We start from the raw sequence: 17,491 nt of genomic DNA, 5'->3' as shown, positions 1-17,491 counted from the left end.
GTTGGAGATCAGTCCCAGTCATTCCAAATACACATTCTCAGAAGAGCTATTAAATTTCAGCAGAGAGGCAACCCAAAGGGGAACACAGCCCTCTTGGAGGAGATATAGAAATAACTCATGTATCTTGCAAAACCAACCACGGAACTGGCTGTGCTGCCCAGGCTTCTACTCTCTGTCTTGGGAGGGGAGGTGATCAGAGTCAAGACAAGGAGACCTGGAGTGCTGAGGATACTTGAAGCCTTCTTGTAAGCAGACAAGGAGCCAGAGAACTGCTTTAGGATGGGTGCCCCTTGCTGCAACACATGTAGCTGGGGCTTCTAGCTGTGTTAGTAGGTGGGAATTGATGCAAAGCTGGGAGAGGCCCTCTTGGTTCCTGACCTACATTGTCTACTCCATCCCAGTGTGCACTCAGCAGGTGCTTCCCAGGCCTGAGCAGGAGATATGCCAAGCCACGCCCACTCAGCGGTGTGGCTGAATGGGTTGCTTGCTCTCATGTTGCCTGTTCCTCTCTGGGTAATAGCTGCCACACTCAAAACACTAGGAAGAACCAGGATCCAGAAGATGTCCAAGAGGCTGGATTCCAGCTCAGCCAGTTGTCAACTCTGTGACTCCAGAGGGGTTTTTAACTGCAGTTGAGTCTTGACTGAGTAGGGATAAAAATGCTAATGTTATGGGCACTTTTACATGAATGGCCTCTTTGCTTTAATCTCCTCAATGTTGCTAACAAGGTTTTGGTGCACACGGGTTCCCTCTCTCTCCCCTCATTACTGCTTTTCTTTTCAGTCCCATCTATATGTCCTGCCATGCCTGAAATTCCACCTTCTTCAGGGACACTTACCATTTGTCTTTGCTGGGCTTCATCAGTCCTTCACGTGGGCTCATTTGTTAGCTAACATGCAGCACAAAGCTTGACTTGGTGACACAGATGCTCCAACAGGAAAGGGACAGCATAAGGAAGGTGGTGAGCTGTCCCTGATGGGATTTGAGCACAGGCTGGACTGGGCTTGAGATGGTTTCAGAAGATCCAAGCATTGTATAGTGCTGATGAACCTACAAGCCAAAAACTGACTGCCATCATGACATCCCAAAAGGCAGCCCTTGTCCCTATAAGCAGACATGAGAAGTGTGTGGTCATCTAGCCCTGGGGCCATCAAAAAGTACCTTAGATGATTAAGACAAATGCTAAGTACAGATCAAAAGAGGTTGCCAATGAAGTGGATGAGTAGCCCAAATGAAGCCTTCTATTGAAACTGGCTAGGAAAGACCATAGCTACACACCACAAGCAGACATCAGCAAGCTGTAGTAAGGCTAAGAGTACTAGGTTCAGGGCTGGGTATATGGTTCACTGATTAAAGCTGTTGCCACAAAAGCAGTAAGCACGAGGATCAGGGTTTGGATCCCCAGAACTCCCCATGCAATTGCCAGGTGCATGTAGGGGCCTATCTGTAATTCTGGCATAGAAGGCAGAGGCAGGGATCCCTGGAGCAAGCTGGCTAGCAAAGCTAGTGATATTGGTGAGCTCTGGATTCAGTTGAGAGACCCTGCCTTGATAATAAGGTAGATCACAATCAAAAAAAGATTACTAGGCCTTCACATACATATACACACTCACACAGAAACATGCATGCACACACACATGTGAGCGCACCACACACTCATATACATCCAGAAAGGAAAGTTGTGTCCTGCCTGATGTTGGCTTTTTTCCTCAGGAGGGTGGGAAGGAAAAGCAGCATCCATTTCACACCTCTATAAAACTGGGGAAGGAGGACAAATCCAGGGCCACCTCACAGGGTGCTGTTTGGAAGCTCCTTTCCCGAACTGGGAAGCCAGATGATTACAAGCATTGTCCTCTCACTTCCCTTAACAGTAGAAATAAGCCCAGCCCATCCTCACACTCTCTGGCTTCAACTCTCTCTCCTATGAACCCAAAGCCCTGAGCCTCGTTCCCTAAATGCCTTCCTTAAGCCCCAAGTTATTCACTCATTTCAGAGTGGCTTCAGACAGTTAGCCCCTGTCACTCACATGTACCAGACACCTTAAAGACACACAAATATTTTTCTTGGTGGCTCCACTTCTGTTCCAAAGACACAAGGATTTTCATGTGTGAAATGGGTAATTCAAATTTAAAAAGTCATGAACTCTACCAGGAAAAACGTCATTAAAGTGAAAGAGCCATAGAAAACAGAATCAGAAGATGCCAGCTCAAGGAAGAATCAGATGGTACCCAAAGACTGTAAAAGGGTGTGGTAGGTTTGGGAAGTGAAAAAGAATATTAATGTGGGCAAAAATATAGCTCATAAAAAGAACCAAATGGAACCTGCATAACTGGAAATGAGAGCTGAGATGAAACATTTAACAACTAAGCTGAATTGCAGATTAAACCCAGCTCAAGAAGGAACTAGAAAATTGGAGTTTGGAACTGAAGATGTTATTTAACAAAGGCATCCCACACAGAGCAGAAAATATCAAAGCGTGAAGGACATGGGAAGAAACTCATCTCTGTGTGCCTAAGAGTTCTGGGAGGGGAGGTCAAGAGGATGGAGGGAAAGCTGTGGAAGAAATAACGCCCGAGGGTTTCTCACAGACTCAAGAAGCCCAGTGAGTTCCAAGGGGAAGAGTGACACATTTGGCTGTCGTGTAGTTTCAGAAGACTGTATGAGAAGGGGTGACCCAAAAAGGAGCTAGAAAGACAAGACTATGACGTTCAGAGACATAGCAATCCAATGGACAGATGACTTCTTAAAAGTCAGTGGAATAGCTTCAATCCTGAGTGATAACAGTACTCTTCCATGTGTGAAACAATGGCAATGGTACATAAACCAAGAGTTTTCTGATGACAAAATTTCACTAAAGGGAACTAAAAAGACTAGCCTACAGGCAGGGGAAAAAAAGTGGATACTAGATGGATAGCAGAGGTATGCAGAAGGGAGAATAAGATAGGATGTAAGTGAGAAAGCCTGGGTAAGGAGTTACTGTCTCAACAATAACTATAATGACAGTGGAATGGATTGAAAGCATGGTGGGATTTGCAAAAACAGTGAACGGGCACATAAATGTTTAGGGAATGAGTGCAATTAGGGAGCTGCCAAGTGCTCTGCTTTTCCTGTCACTGGCTCAGGAAGGTGGTGAAGATGATGATGGGCTTTAGACTTGGGGATGGTACTCTACCTCTGCAAGTTTCCATCTGTGGCACACCCAGAAGAAAGTGAACAATAGTGCAGGCAACTTTTAAATTAGCAATGCTTTTGCCCCAAATTGGAATGAGGGAAACTAATCAACCAGACCCAAAGAAAGTAGGAAAGAAAAATTCTTTTTAAAAAAAGGAAAGAAAATTGCCCACTCAGTACCCAGACTTCCTGTGCCCTCCTCCGGGGTCAAACCTGGTGGCTCTCCCTGATCACATACCACACCTTTTCTGCAATCCACCAGATCTACCTTGCACCCCACAACTAGTGCCCAAGTCTAGTCTGACCACTTCCACTTGTGCCAGTTTTCCACCAGGACACCCACCCCCTACCTGCGACCACTCACAGGTCTCTCTGCACAGCTTCCAACCACCCCACCTACCCAGACTTCTCATGTCCTCCTCCAGGGTCTGGTGAGTTCCCCTGACCACCCCATCCACACCTTCTCCCCAATCTGCCAGTGCCTGCCCTTCAAAGGAGTCTAGGCTTCAACCAGGATGTTTCCTCCACGCCCTCCAACCTTACCTACCCCCCAACCCACAGGACCCTCTCTTGCCATATCTAACCTTTCCACCCATCCAGATTTACCCCCACACTCCAGGCTTTAACCAGTAAGCACATGTGTCCCTTATATACTTAAGGTACCCAAAATGATTTTGTATATCACAGAAAGAGTAGATCTTTGAGTGTCTTGAGAAGCAGAAGCCTAAGGTAAAAGTTATACTGAGTAATTTTGTGTTTGGATATTTCTATTTTATTTAGGAATCATCCAGACCCAATGAGTATCTACTAATTTATTCAGTTTACTTTTCAGCCCAGTGTTTTCAGATACCTAGAGAGCCATCAAACTACAAAGCAATGTCAAAATGCAACTTTGTAATTGTAATGGTTTGATTCAAACACAGATTTGAGCCAAATGTGGTGACACACACCTGTAATCCCAACACTTGTGGGGTAGAAGCAAGAAGGTCAGGAGTTCAGGGTCATTGTTGGCTACACAATGAATCTGGGGCTAACCTGAGCTATGTGAGACCCTGCCTAACAATCCAGCCAAGCACAACAGTTATGTTTTTCATAGATAAAGGAATGCTAATTCCTTTGATCATCATACCTGCATTGGATTAGGAAGAACATAGTGTGGCAGTGAGGTTAGAGAGAGAGTCATGGGGCTAGACCCTGGAGGAAGACACAGGAAGTCTGGGTACCAAGAACATTAAAAAAAAAGAAAAGTGTTATTTTACTTAATGCTGATAAATCAGAATAAAAAGTTTATTTTTACTAAGATAATATTAGACTGTTAATGGGTAGTATTTACTTAAATGTAAGCCTATTTAAAGAATTTTAAAATTAAAAAAAAATAGCTTGGGACTACAACACTAAAAAAGTTACTGTTTTAAGTGTACAGTAAATGTTTTGGTATATTCATAAACTCATTTACAAATGCCCACAATATAATTTCAAATTATAGTTATAGAATAATCCTAAATCAAGGCCATATACCAGATCTTCAATAAAATCACAGAAAAAAAAACTTCCCCAAACTAAGGATAGACACATCCATACAAATACAAGAAGCACACAGAACACCAGATAGACCAGAAAAGAAAATCCCCATGTAATATAACAGAATATGAAGTGTACAAAACAAAGAAATGTATTGAAAGCAGAGAGAGACAGAGACAGAGAGAAAGAGACACACAGAGAGAGACAGAGACAGACAGAGAGAAAGCAACTCACATCTAATAAAAACTCAATAATAGCTGATAACTCAGTGGAAACTTTGAAAGCCAGAAGAGTCTGGAAGAGATGCATTCCAAGTTCTAAAAGACTGTGATGGCTAACCCAGACTAATACACCCAGCAAAATTATCTGCCATGATTGAAGGAGAAAGGAAAGCTTTCCATAATATAAACAGCCTTAAAAAATTATACAAACCAAACCTAAAGACAATACAGGAAGAATTAATTTGGGATGAAGAGAAAAATGAGTATAGCAGAGATACTATAGAAAGAAATATGAAGCCATAATTGTTAAAACACAAAATACCACTGAGAACACAAACACCACCCCCAAAAGTCAACAACACTATGACCACAATTAACACACACATTTCAATAATAACTTTGAATATCAATGGCCTCAGTTCTCCAATCAAATGACACAGACTGAAAGGATCAAGAAAAAAATCCATCTATCTGTTGCCTATAAGAAACACGTCTTAGTTTTAAAGATAGGTACACCACCTTAGACTAAAAGGATAATCAAAGTGCTCCAATCACATGGGAGTGGGAAGCAAGCAGGCATCACTAACCTAATATCTGGCAAAATAGGCTTCAAATTAAAACTAATCAGAAGATTTAGGGGGACATTTCACTTAATCAAGGGAACAGTTAACCAAGAAGACATTACTATCCTAAACATGTGCACCTAATTTCATTGTAAAAAAAAATCTGCTATTGGATTTAAAGATGCAGATTAACATCTATCCATTAACAGTAGGTGATTTCAATACCCCACTTTCTCTAATTGACAGGTCATATGGACAAAAAATACACAGGAAATTCAGAATTAATTGACATCATACATCAAATGGATTCAATAGATATCTACAAAATATTCTACCCAAACACCAAACATCTTTTAAATGTTTGGTGTTTTAAAGAAACATCTTCAAAATAGACCACACAATGGGACTCCAAACAGATTTTTACAAATTTAAGAAGATCAAAACCGATCCTTGTCAGAGCCTATCTGACCATAGTGCAGTAAAACTTGAAGCTGACAGCAAACCAATCTCCAGCAAATACACAGACTCATGAAGATCAAACAGCTCATGACTGATGAATGAGTTAAAGAGAAATCAAGAAAGAAATTTTTAAAAATCCTGCAACTCAATGAAAATGAAAAGAGGACACAACAGAGCCTCTAGGACACATAGAAAGTAGTCCTGTGAGAGAAATGTACAGTGCTAAGGGCCTAACATAAAACAAAAACAAAAACAAAAACCAGACGTCTGGTGGTGGTAGTGCACGTCCTTAATCCCAGCACTTGGGAGGTAGAGGCAGGGTATCTCCGAGTTTGAGGCCAGCCTGGTATATAGTGTGAGTTCCAGGACAGCCAGGGCTACACACAGAAACCCTGTTTTGAAAAACAAAACAAAACAAACAAAAAAATCAGAAAAAGCACAAACACTTGGCTTAATGATGCAACCAAAAAGTCGAAAAAACAAAGCAAAACAAAAACAAAAAGCAGGAACGAACAACCAAACTGAAACCCAGACAGCAGAAAGAATAAGCACAGAAATCAATGGACTACAAACAAAATAAACAATAAACTAATATAAGAACTAGTTCTTTGAGAAGATAAGATTGAAGATAAACCTTTGGCTCAACTAGCAGAAAGAAAGACAGGATCCAAATTAGCAACTCAGAAATGAACAGGGAAACCTTACAATGGACACTAAAGAAATTCAGAATATTATAAAGGAATGCTTTAAAAACCTGATTCCATAAAGCTGTGAACCTAAAAGAAAGTGATAAATTTCTAGATTCAGCCAAAAATTAAACCAAGCAGAGACCAACAACCTAAACAGACCCATAACAAATGAGGAGATTTAAATAGTAATAAAAAGCCTTCCAGAAAAAAAAAATCAAAGACCAGATGGTTCACAGGAGAATTTGACCAGAGATTCAAAGAACTACAGCTATCACACTCAAACTATTCAAAGAATAGAAACGGAAGCACTCTCAAACGTCTTCTACAAAGCCAGTATTATCACTCTAATGCCTAAACAAGGTAAAGATGAAACAAAGAAAGGAAACTATAGGCCAATGTACCTGACGGATTTAGACTCAAAAGCTACTATACATGAAAAAAGATTAAACAGCATGACCAAGTTGACTTTATCCCCAAAATTCAGAGATGATTCAGCACATGCAAGACAATAACTGTAATAAACCATATACATGGATTTAAAGCAAAAATCACATGATCATCTCAGTAGATATAGAGAAATCCTTTGACAAAATCCAACATGCCTTCATGATAAAAGTCACAGAGAATGTGGGGCTCTTTAGAACAGACCTTAACACAATAAAAGCTGTACACAAGAAACCCACAGCCAACATCATCCTAAATGGAGGAAAGCTTGAAGCCATCCCACCAAGGTCAGGAATGAGACAGGGTTGTCTACTATCCACTCTCCTTTTCAACACTGTGTTGAAAGTACTAGCCAGCTATAGGGTAAGAAAAAGAAATTAAAGGAACACAAATAAAGAAGTCAAACTTTCCCTGTTTGCAGATGATATATTATACATTAGAAATCCCAAAAAGTCTACCATGAAAACATCTAGAAATGATAAACAAATTCAACAATATGGTGGGATAAAAAATCAACTTGCATAAATTAATAGCTTTTCTGGGTATTGACAACAAACATACAGATAATGAGATCATTAAACAGACTCCCATTCACAATAGCCTCAAAGAAAATAAGCTATCTAGGAATAAATACAGCCAAGGAGTGAAGGACCTTTACAATGAAAACTTCAAACTTCTGTGGAGGGAGAGAAAAACACTAGTTAATGGAATGAGATCCAGTGCTCAGGGATTGATAGGATTAATATTGTGAAAATGACCGCTTAACCAAAACCTATTTACAGATTCAATGCAATCTCAGTGTCTCATTCTTCACAGAAATAGAAAAAAAACTATTCAAAAATTAATATGGCACCACAAAAGATCCCAGAGAGCCACAATCCTGAGCAAAAACGACAAGGCCAGAAGGATTGCTATGGCGGATCTTAAGATGCATTGCAGAGCCGTAGCAATGGAAAACAATATGATCGAGTCACAAGAAAGACATGTGGAACAAAACAGAAGACCCAAACATGAGTCCTTGTAACTTCAGCCACTTAGTACTTGACCAAGATGCCAAAAACACACACTAAAGAAAGGAAAGAACTTTCAACAAATGGTGCTGAGCAAAATAGATGTGCACACGCAGAAGAATGGGGTCAAATCAGTATTTATCACCTTGCACAAAAATTAACGCCAAATGAACTGAAGACTTAAACATGAAAACTAAAACAATGGAATTGCCAGAAGAAAACATAACCTACATGATATAGGTATAGGAAAGGACTTTTTAATAGGACTTTTTGACAACAATTGACAAGTAGGACTTCATAAAACCAAGAAACTTCTGTAAAGCAAAAGAAACAATTAACCATGAAGAGAAGCCCACCGGATGGTAGAGAATCTTTGCCAGCCATATAGCTGACAGAGGATTATTATCCAGAATATACAAAGAATTCAAAAACAAAGAGAAAAAAATATGACCCATTTGAAGAATAGGCCTGGGACAGGAAGAGTTTTCAAAACAAAAAAAAATGGATAAGGAATATCTCAAAAAGAAAGGTCATTGTCCCTTGCAATTAGAGAAATGTAAATAAAAATGACTTTTGAGATATCACCATACTTCAGCCCCAACAGCAAAGACCAAAAAATGATAGGACAACAAGTGCTGGAGGGGTTCCGGGAGAAGGGAACCCCCATGGATCACTGTTGATGGGATTGCAAACTGGTGGAACCACCCTGGAAATTGGTGTTAAGGAATCTCAAGAAGCTAAAAATAAGTCTACCATATGACACAGCTATTCCACTCCTCGGCATACGGCCAAAGGACTTGACATCCTACTCCAAAGATTCTTGCTCAGTGTTCAGTGCCGTTCTAGTCCCAAGTTTTAGGTAATGGAAATAACCGAAATGTCCTTCACCTGCTGACAGATGGATAGTGAAGTGTAGTGCAGAGGCATTATGGAAAGCTGTAAAGAAAAATGAAATCAGGCTGGAGATATGGCTCAGAGGTTAAGAGCACCAACTGATCTTCAGAGGTCCTGAGTTCAATTCCCAGCACCCACATGGTGGCTCACAACCATCTGTAATGAGATCTGGCACCCTCTTCTGTATACATAATAAATAAATAAATCTTAGAAAATATTTTTTAAAAAAAAGAAAAATGAAATCATGAACTCTGCAGGTAAATGAATGGAACTATGATATTGAGGAAGGCAACCCAGACCCAGAAGGACAAATGGTACACTATCTCTCACAGGAAGCTGTTAGCTTCAAAACTTCGAGTGTGAATACTGAGCCTGGAGTAACTGCAAAAACCAGGAAAGGAAAGTGAGACTATTGTCAGGCTAAGGAGTTCAGGGAACAGAGAGGGTCAATAGTAGGGTGCATGCAATCTGATCAGGGAATGGGAAAAAGGGGGCTCTTTAGGGAGGAGAAAGGAGGTAAATACGGAAGGGATGCGGAACCTGCCACTCAACAATATGGAAATGCCTAGTACTGGCAACCCAGCCGATTCTTCAGTGCTAGTGAAATTGTGGATCTAGGAGAAGAAACTACAACCACTGCTTTACTAAACCAGCATAATCCATAACTACATTCTAAACATTTATCCTTATACCCATAAATAAGTGTAATCTTCACCCCTCATCTAGGAAACTTCTCTTTGCAACAGATGGAGACCACTACAGAAAACCACAACCAATCAAAATGCAGAGTCGCAGAGACCAATTTCAATGTAACACACAAGCAAAGGACCAGTGAGACAAAAAATTGCCAAACAAGGCATTATGAGACAAAAAAAAACTATAAAAGCACTATTGAATTCATTTTGTGTTGGCCATCTACTATTGGGCATGGGGCCTACTTTTTAGTGTGGTTTATATACCCCATGAGATTCCATTGGAGAAAATTAATTTTTCCTTTACAAGCAGTTGTCAGAGATAGATTCTTGGGTAAGGATGGACGATTGTGTCCACTTCCTCCTCTCAGTGCTGGGAACTCATCTGGCTTGAACCTGTGCAGGCCATTTGTATGCTGCCCACAGTCTCTGTCGGTTCATATGGGTGTCGGTCCTGTTGTGTCTGGAAGACACTGCTTCCTTAATATTCACCAGTCACTTCTGGCTCTTACTCTCCTTCAGGCTCCTCTTCTGCATAGACCCTGAGCTCCAACAGGGAGGATCTTGATGAAGACATGCCATTTAGGACCGATTGTCCCAAGGTCACTCACTCTGTACATTGTCCAGTTCTGGGTTTCTGTGTTTGTTCCCATTGACTGCAGGAGGAAGCTTCTCTGATGATGGATAAACAAGACACTGATCTTTAAGTACAGAAGAATGTCACTAAGAGTCATTTTATTGCTATGTTTCTTCAGCAAAACAACAGCATTTGGTTTTTCCCTAGACCCTTGAGGCCATGAATTTGAAAGAGAGCGAGGAAAGGTTTATGGGAAGGTTCAGAGGGAAGAAAGGGAAGGGAGAAATCTTGTAATTATATTATAATCTCAAAAAAGTGAATTGAAGGGAGGAGTGGGGGTGAATAGTATCAAAACATATTGCATGAAATTCTCAAAGCATTAATAAAAATATATTATTTCAAAAAGAAGGGCTTAGGGACTTAGTGGGAGAGTGATCACTACTGTGTACAAAATCCTGGTTTCTATCCTTAGTATCACATGATGAAAAATAAATAAAGAAATAGAAATGGTAGAATACAGACCACAACTATGATGGCATAAGAAATCCTAATACTTATATAAATGTACTGTGATATGTCAGGCATTATTCCAAGATCTTATATAACCAGTATGTTCCATGTGACACATAAAAACTACACAACAATTCTTAAATATGTATATGACTAAAATATGATGCTTTTTGTCTGCTTTTTTCTCAACTATAGAAGTATTCTTTTTTTTTACTTTTAAGATCTATTTAATTTAATTTTATTTTACAATACAATTCAGTTCTACATATCAGCCACGGATTCCCTTGTTCTCCCCCCTCCCACTCCCCTCCCCTTCCTCCCAGCCTACCCCCCATTCCCACCTCCTCCAGGGCAAAGCCTCCCCCCGCGGACTGAGATCAACCTGGTAGACTCAGTCCAGGCAGGTCCAGTCCCCTCCTCCCAGGCCGAGCCAAGCGACCCTGTTTAAGCCCCAGGTTTCAAACAGCCAGCTCATGCAATGAGCACAGGACCCGGTCCCACTGCCTGGATGCCTCCAAAACAGATCAAGCCAATCGACTATCTCACCCATTCAGAGGGCCTGATCCAGCTGGGGGCCCCTCAACCCTTGGTTCATAGTTCATGTGTTTCCATTCGATTGGTTATTTGTCCCTGTGCTTTATCCAATGATGATTGGACTGCTACTCACATCACCAGGAAGGCTACCTGGAAAACAGGACCCCAAGAAAGACACGGGGATCACCCAGTGACGGAGAAATGGATGAGATCTACATGAACAGCCTGGACATGAATGGGGGTAATGAAGGGCGAGGGTCGAGGGAAAGAGAGCTTGGGGGAGTGGGAGATCCCAGCTGGATCAAGAACAGAGAGGGAGAACAAGAAATAGGAGACCATGGCAAATGAAAACCACATGAGAATAGGAAGAAGCAAAGTGCTAGAGAGGCCCACAGAAATCCACAAAGATACCCCTACAATAGACTGCTGGCAATGGTCGAGAGACAGCCCAAACTGACCTACTCTGGTGATGGGATGGCCAAACACCCTAATTGTCATGCTAGAAACCCCATCCAATGACTGAGGGAACTGGATGCAGAGATCCAGAGCTAGGCCCCGGGTGGAGCTCCGGGAGTCCAATTAGCGAGAAAGAGGAGGGTTTATATGAGCAAAAATTGTTGAGGCCAAGGTTGGATAAAGCACAGGGACAAATAGCCAAACGAATGGAAACACATGAACTATGAATCAACTATAGGAGTATTCTTAATGTGGATTATTTCTTATTCCCGTATTTTAGTTGACAAAAGAATGAGGCACCTTCAGCCACATTGCTAGAAAGCGACTATAAAATAAATTGTAAAAACAAATTAAGTCAGTACATATAAGAAATAAAAATTAATTATTCCAAATAAGAGACTAGGCTAATCCTGCAAGATCTGGGGTGTGATGTTTACAATAGACATGAAAACAAGACTGTAGAAGATGGGAACAGGATAAGATGTACCAGAAACCTAATAAAAAAGGATTTCAGGACATTGATGCTCACTTTTCTCCACCAGCAGCACCTTCCAGCATAACTGTGAATGCTAGTCAGTGAGGCGAAGCTTCCAATTGGGCACCAGCTCTGTTTCTCCATGTTCAGTAGCATAAAGAAGCCATGTCTTCAGCATGAGGGCCTTACCATCATGTTACAGAGAAGAACCAATAGCCTTGGCAATAGTCTGTGATGTTTAGGGGTATCCATGGGACCCCTTTGTCCAATGACTCAACAAGATGTAACCCATTCCTGGCACTGGAGGGTTTACTTGGTGGCATAGGCTGTCTAATTGGGACACTGTCTCCCCTATGATATGGTGGCTTCCTTTAAGCTCCTTTGATATGTGTACATATTTTAGGAAGCTTCTACAGTAGTAGGTTTCCAGATGGCTTTTCAAAAGGCCTTTAGTATTGTTTCTCCTCACATTTCCTCCAGTACCCTGCCCTCTCCCCACCCCACCCCCATTTAATCCTAATCTTATGCCCCCTCTGTCTTTGTAACACTAGCTTCTATTTCTCCTTCCTCAGGAGATCGCCCCCTTTCCTTCACCCAGGCCCTTACTAGGTACCAGTGGCCTGTCCACAAAATAGGCTGGTGCAACAATGAGAATAACCAACCACTTTTTGAATAGGTTTAAGGCCCTCTCCATGAAATGGGACCCATACCCGATACTGCTAAAATGGCCAATAACCTGGGACTAGATAGCCCTTGGGCCTAGGGGAAAACCTACTACTTTTATTCTGCTAACAGGGCATAGCAATAAACTGAGTCCTGATGGCATATTGCTAGACCCACAGGTCAGTTTCTCACTCAGACCACAGCAGAAAAGCTTCTTGCAATAGATGGGAATTGGCACGGTGACTCACAAATGAACAATATGCAGAGAGTGAGAGACTTTAGAGCACCTCTCTGTAAATGGGATGTCTTCATCAAACCTCTTCCCTCAAGGCTCAGGGATCTATGTAGGAGTGAAAATGAAAAGATTGTTAAGAAGAAATGTGGACTTGAGGTCCTACCCCTAAACAAGAAGTCATTTGCAATTGATCTGCTCTCAAAGGGAAAATCAGTTTTCTTCAATGGAGTGTCACTGGGTATTTTAAACACATTTCAGGGCAGAATCCATTTTGTGTTGACCAACTACTCCTGGATGTGTGTGTTTTGTTTTGTTTTTGGTGTGGGCTTTTTGTTTCTTTTTGTTTTGTTTTACATTTTTTGGGGTTTTTTGTTTCTTTTCTAAAGATTTTTATTTTTTAAAGAGAGATAGAAGGAGAAAAACAAACATGAAATTGGGTGGGTAGGAAGATGGAAAAGGTCTGGGAGGAGTTGGGGGAGAAAGAAACATGATTAAAACGTATTGTATAAAAATTTAATTAAAAATCCAAGACAAAATAAATTATATCTAGAAATAGACAATAGCATCATGATGATAAAAGGGATAACTCACCAAAAACTATAATCACTCCAAATCAGCATACAACCAATAATATTTAAATATTTTTTTCTTTTTAAAAATTTAAATGGCTAGAAAGATTGCTTAGCTGTTAAAAGCATGTGCTGCCAAGCCAGATGACCTAAATCAGATCCCTTGGGATTCATATGGTGGAGAGAGAGAACCAACTCCTGTAAGCTGTCCTCTGACCTACACATGTGGGCTGAGGCACACAGACACACATGTACATGCATCTATACTTATGCCTAATAAATGTAGTAAGTTTTAAAGAGATAAAATAGCTTTAAGGACTTTGGAGATGGTTCAGTCAATAAAATGCTTGCTGCACAATCAAAAGGACCTGAATGTAATACCCAGCACCCACATAAGTTCCAGTCTCAGCTGTGTGCACGTCCAGTCTCAGGACTGGCGAGGCAGAGGTCAGCCAGTCTAGCCAAATCGATGAGTTCTAGATTCAGTGAAAGACCAAGACCTTGTCTCAAAAACAACGGGGAGATGGTTGAAGACTGCACTTGACATTGCCCTCTGGCTTCTACATGCACACATATGACCGTAAACATACATAATAACTATAGTAAGAATAATAACCTGCCTCAAAAACTAAAGCATAACCTGTCCGAACTCCAAGGAGGAGCAAATCCACAACTATGGTGAGATTGTTTATACACATCTTTGACGGTGATTGAATGAATAAAACAAATACAATGGAGAGAAGACCTGGTCAGGTATGCTGCCACGTAATGATAATCACAATTCTTGGAAAATTGAAGCAGGAGGACTGAAGAGCAGGGGATGTTGCTGAAATTCCTTCCTCAGGAAGGCATTAACAATGTCTCCCCTCCTCTCAAGGTCCCAACAACAATCTGAGGCACAATTCTACCAAAGTTCACTCTGGGGAACCAGTGAGTTTAATGGGCTTCCTTATTGAGTATAGGTGAGGGATTACTTACAGGGGTGTGAATGCTCCTTCTCAACAGGCCACACCAGAAAGTCTTTACCTAGCAGGGATGAGAGGGCTTTCCTATGGCAGCATAACAGAAGCCTCCACCCTAGCCTTCTCTGGCCTATATACTTTAATCCCTGAGGTCATATGTAGTTAGGACAGCATTGTAAACAACAGGTGGTAGGGACTGGTTTGATACTCAGATGAGGGTCCAGTGACCCTCCCCGCCCATCTATGAGGGGATACAAATCACAAACCCAACTAGTATGATCTTTTGCAATTGGGCACAGCTGACTGCCCCACCATGATGGTCGTTCAGCTTAGAGGATAGTCCTGTACAACCGAGGCCAACCTGGGTTAGCCAGTGAGTTGAAACCCAACCTATACTACACAGTAATACAGGGTCTTAAAGTGTGTGTGTGTGGTGTGTGTGTGTGTGTGTGTGTGTGTGTGTGTGTGTGTGTGTGTGTGTGAGAGAGAGAGAGAGAGAGAGAGAGAGAGAGAGAGAGAGAGAGAGAGAGAGAGAGGTCACATATACATGATTTGAAATCTTCAATAAATGTGTTTGCCTTAGTGAACACTTAGAAAAGTATTTTCACTCTGTGTTTGTAGAGACCTTTGTATCCAGCCCACGTACGACTTGGTGGTGTGGCCCATTGTGTAGCTGAAGAAAACTTATCCTGTAGATACTATGTTTTATCTTAGTTTTCTCTCTATTGCTGTGATAAAGACCCTGGCCAAGAGCAACTTGGAGAGGAAAGGGTTTATTTCAACTTACAGTTGTCGATCATGAAGGGAAGTCGGGGCAGGAACAGAAGCAGAGACTGTGGAGGAACCCTGATGACTGGCTTGCTTCTCCTGGCTTGCTTACCCTTCACTCTTATACCATCCAGGACCACCTGCCCAGGGGTGCCACCACCCACAGCCACCTGAGCCCTCCCACCTCAATCATTAATCAAGAAAACAGGCTACAGACAACTGGGTTTTTCTCACCTGAAGTTTCTCTTCCCAGATTACTCTAGTTCATGACACATTGAAAACAAAACAAAACAGCCAGGACAGCATCTCCAAACAGAATGTTTAAATTGAAAAGCCAATCATCAAAAGAAAATTATAAGTCTATCTCATATTTGGGCATTAAGAATCACTTTTAGATAACTTGTAGTAAAAAGAACAAATAATCATGGAAAATAAGAAATGTTGAAAATGATACAGATAATTCAGATCTGATGGGGACGTTTTATAGACTTAACTCCATCTAACCCAAAGAGGGAAATGTGGAAGTTAATGAGCTGATCACCATCCGCAAGAGCAGAGAACACTGGTAGGAGAGATTAAAGGAAATAGAAGGATGTAATTAAAGATAAGACCACAAATTAATAAAATAGGAAAGAAACCCACAACAGCAGAAAGTCAAAGGTTGTTTCTTGGAGAAAGCTGATAAAATAAAGAAACCTCTGACTAGATTAATAAAAGAGAAAAGGCACAAATAAACGAATCCCAGATAAAGAGGGAATGTCTGGCCTTACAGACAGCCATCCAAGGAAATTCTGTACATGGGAGGAAATTACAAAGAACCTGATTCTAGATCAGTGGTTCTCAACCAATCTTCCTAATGCCACGACTCTTTAATACAGTCCCTCATGTTGTGTGACCCCCAACCATAAAATTAATTTCATTGCTGCTTCATAACTGTAACTTTGCTGCTTTTATGAATCATAAAGTAAATCTCTGTGTTTTCCAATGGCGACCCTTGTGAAAGGGTCATTCGACCCCCCAAGGGGATTGTGACCTACAGGTTGAGAACCACTGTTCTAGATCATTTGAGACTTAAATGAAAACATAAATTTTCTAGAAAAATATAAGAATAAAAATTATGGTAACAAATGGACAGAGTAAATAATTATGAAGCTATTACAGAAATCAAATCAAGATTTAAAAAAACTTTTCAAAAAGCAACTATAGCCCTGGAAGGAGTGTGCATGTGTATATGGTGAGTGTGTATGTGTATGTGCCTGGTCTGTGTGCGTGTGTGCACATGGTGTTTTGTGTTTATATGCGTGTGTGTGTGTGTGTGTGTGTGTGTGTGTGTGTGTGTGTGTGTGTGTATTTGCTGAGGTTAGAGAACAAACTCAGGTACCAGTCTTCACCTTCCACCTTGTTTGAGACATGGTCCATTGCTGCTTGTCACTGTGTGTGTCAGGCCCCCTGACCCCGAGCCTCCATTTCAATCTCCACTTCCCGTCTTGCCTTAGGAACACTGGGGTTCCAGAAGCTCATGCTATGTTTGGCTTTACAAGGGTTCTGCAGCCCTCTGACTTCCTCACTGTGCTGGGTGGTTTTTAACAGTGGATTCTAATAAACACTAAAGGAGCCGGTCATTATAATGGTTACATAAAATATTTCTCAATGTAGATAAAGGACATATGTTAATACCAAACCAACAAAGATATCTTGTGAAAGGAAAGTTCAGGATAGGTATACAACAAAACTTTAGGGCTTGATGTCAGCAAAGGTTCCTTGATGACAAATAGACACAGCCTATCATGAGCAGGGTCTTTATTCAGAGGATACAAGATTGGTTGAATGGTAGAAAACCAGCTAACGAATCCACCACGTTAACAAAGTAGAGAAGCAATGTTGTACAATTCCTGTTATGGGGGTGGGAAAAGCCTTCGGTTCAAGTTCACATCCTCACATGACTGAAGAAGCCCCGAGGCTCAGAAGAACTCCCCTAAGCTGAGGCTGGAATATGGTTCGGAACTGGTGCAAAAGTAGCTATAAAAAATATGTGCACAGAGCCAGGTCTGGCAGTACAGGCCTGTCAGCCCATCTGC

Source organism: Peromyscus californicus, unplaced genomic scaffold, assembly GCF_007827085.1.
Source record: "Peromyscus californicus insignis strain IS unplaced genomic scaffold, ASM782708v3 Scaffold_20__1_contigs__length_68692818, whole genome shotgun sequence".
NCBI classification, from domain to species: domain Eukaryota; kingdom Metazoa; phylum Chordata; class Mammalia; order Rodentia; family Cricetidae; genus Peromyscus; species Peromyscus californicus.
The sequence above is the reverse complement of the archived record's forward strand: the minus strand, read 5'-3'. Positions refer to the sequence as shown.